This window comes from Henckelia pumila, chromosome 3 (genome assembly GCF_033568475.1).
Source record: "Henckelia pumila isolate YLH828 chromosome 3, ASM3356847v2, whole genome shotgun sequence".
Classification (NCBI taxonomy): domain Eukaryota; kingdom Viridiplantae; phylum Streptophyta; class Magnoliopsida; order Lamiales; family Gesneriaceae; genus Henckelia; species Henckelia pumila.
In genome coordinates, this window is record NC_133122.1 from 80667645 (window position 1) to 80670397 (window position 2753).

A 2753-nucleotide genomic window follows, 5' to 3' on the forward strand; every position below is an offset into this window, starting at 1 on the left:
AATATTAATATGAATTTTCTTGAAGATGTCAAGAAACTTAGAAAAATTCTCATCCAATGCTTTCTTCTTGAACCGCTGAGGATATGGCAAAACAGCTTTTGGCACAGGCGGTTTCTCAGGCACAACTGCAGACTTGTTGGAATTTTGGCTATCAGATTTTTCAGACTCTACCACAATCTCTTTAGCTTCCTCATCAACCACTGCCCTTGGGTTATCAGTCCCGAGTTCTTTACCACTTCTAAGCATGAAAGCCTTGCACTGCTCCCTTGGATTAATCTCAGTATTGCTAGAAAACACACCTCTCTGCTGATTATTCAATGCATTCGCCAGTTGACCAATTTGTGTTTCAAGATTTTTCATAGAAGCGCTCACATTGGTCAAATGCATCTCCATACTATCAAGCCTATTCTCATTCCTCTTAAATCTTGTGGATGATTCTGCAATGAAATTACTCACCAAATCTTCCAACGATGCCTTACCTTTACCATTCTAAGTATTGAACCCCGGTGGAGGATTCAACACATTCTTATTGTTTGCATAGGAAAAGTTCTCATGATTACGCAAACTAGGATGATACTGATTGGGTACAGGATTACCTCGATAGTTGTTGTAATTCCTATTGTTCACATATTGAGCTTGCTCCACACTCTCAAATCCATCAGCAGAATTTACGGCAGTCGCCAGTGATGCTGTCTCAGTAGAACTTTGATTCCCTTTGGTCAGTGCAGCCAACTGTGTAGAAATAGCCATCTGAGCAGTCAAAGCAGTGAATGCATCAACCTCATGAATTCCAGCAGGCTTCCTTATTGTAGATCTCTCACTCGGCCACTGATAACTGTTAACGGTCATTTGCTCGAGCATCTCATAAGCTTGCTCAGGAAATTTAGAAAAAATTGAACCTCCAGCTGTAGCATCCACAGAAATACGAGTTGGCCCATTCAAACCATTGTATAATAATTCGATCTGTTCCCAATCCGGAAAATTATGGTTCGAACACTTCCTAAGCAATTCCTTGTACCGCTCCCAGGCTTCATACAATTGCTCAAAATCATGCTGTTTGAATGTAGTGATCTCTATTTTCAACTGAGCCGACTTAGCAGGCGGAAAGTACTTGGCCAGAAATTTAGATGCCATGTCTTCCCATGTGGTGATACTCCCAAGAGGTAAAGACTGCAACCAACTACGAGCATTGTCCCTAAGAGAGAATGGGAACAATCGTAGTTTGATGGTGTCCTCAGTAACACCATGAATCTTCACCGTGTCAGCTATCTCCAGAAAAATACGCAGGTGAAAATTTGGATCTTCTGTAGCTGCACCCCTGAACTGATTTTGCTGCACCATATTAATCAGAGCTGGCTTCAACTCAAAATTATTTGCTGTGATATTTTGCCTAGGTATCCCAGAATAATGAGCATTGATCACCGGTCGAAAGTGATCTCTGATCGGCACCGGAGCATTATTGACAGCTCTTTCTCTTTCTCTTTCTTCAGCCATTAGTTGCAACTCTTCTCATCTAGCTTTTCTCAAAGCTTTAGCAGTTTTCTCGATTTCCGGATCAAAGAGCAGTGAGTCGTAACTTTGGCTTTTTCGCATAAACTGCATAGACAGGAAAAATTTTAAAATTAGAACCAACAAAATAAAATAAAATGCTCTAAATCAAAATTAAGACTAATTAGCACAATTTAATATAAATCAAATAAAATTCACTCCCCGGCAACGGCGCCAAAAACTTGTTGCGTGTTTTTCGCTCGCAAGCGCACGATGTCAAGTAATAGTATAGGAATTAAGTCCAAGTCGATCCCACGGAGAATGAATAAATGATATTATATCAAATATTTGCAACTAATAAAATCCTAATTCTATGTAGAGCTACGAAAGTGGTTTGATTTTTATAAAACTAAAATTTGCAAGAAATAAAACTAAATAACCACGAGTTCACGAGAGAAAAATTCAATAAGCGATAAATGCTAGAGGTTCGATTTTACTTGACTGTCCACCACAATTTATTTCTAATGATTGTTCAATTATCAATTCTTCTAATTTATTAGCCAAGAATCCCTATTATTTTCTACTACCTCTCTCGAGTGTCAAGCAGAAATTCGTATTCAATAACAAACTCAATATCTCTATCAAAGTTCAATTATTAAATCCGGTAAAAAGCACAAGAATTCTTCTAATGACTTCTATGGAGTTATATGCCTCTCGAACAGTATAAGCACCATAGATGTATTTTCCTATGTCGTATTCAAAATCTCCTCTCTCGAGTGATAGATTCTAAATAAAATATCATTCAATCTATGTCCAGTAAATTGAAAGCATTAAGATCAGAAAACAAAAATAAACTATGCGAAGAAATTTAAATATATAAATCAAAATATGTCAATCATGGTTTCCAGTCAAGATCCGTCTACCTCTAGACTAAGAAATTAGTTCATAACGCAATTCAAAATCAAATAACTCATGTTTTTCCAACAATCCATAAACTAAGAAAAATAGAGTTCAAAGAGAAACTAGAACGAATTAGAATGAAGCTTCTCCGTCGCCGGATGCCGCCGTCTTCAGTCTTCGTATCGGAATCTCGAGCTCTTGTGCAATCCAAAACTCTCAATCGCCGTCTTATGCTCTGGAAAACTCTCTAAACCCTCGTATCTCTTCAGAATAAGCCATAAATTCCTTTTTAAACTCGATCAAGGCTTTCCAAAATTATGGACACTGCGCAGCGCTGGAGCGCTATACTTCAACGCTGGAGTGCC

General features: G+C 38.2%; 1 non-coding gene across 1 annotated transcript; it reads left to right on the forward strand.

Annotated features, from left to right (window-relative positions):
• The first annotated feature begins 979 nt into the window (after nt 1-979).
• LOC140894110 (small nucleolar RNA R71) lies at nt 980-1085 on the forward strand. Its single transcript, XR_012153660.1, has one exon. It is a non-coding gene; the product is annotated as a small nucleolar RNA R71 (small nucleolar RNA).
• Nucleotides 1086-2753: the final 1668 nt, after the last annotated feature.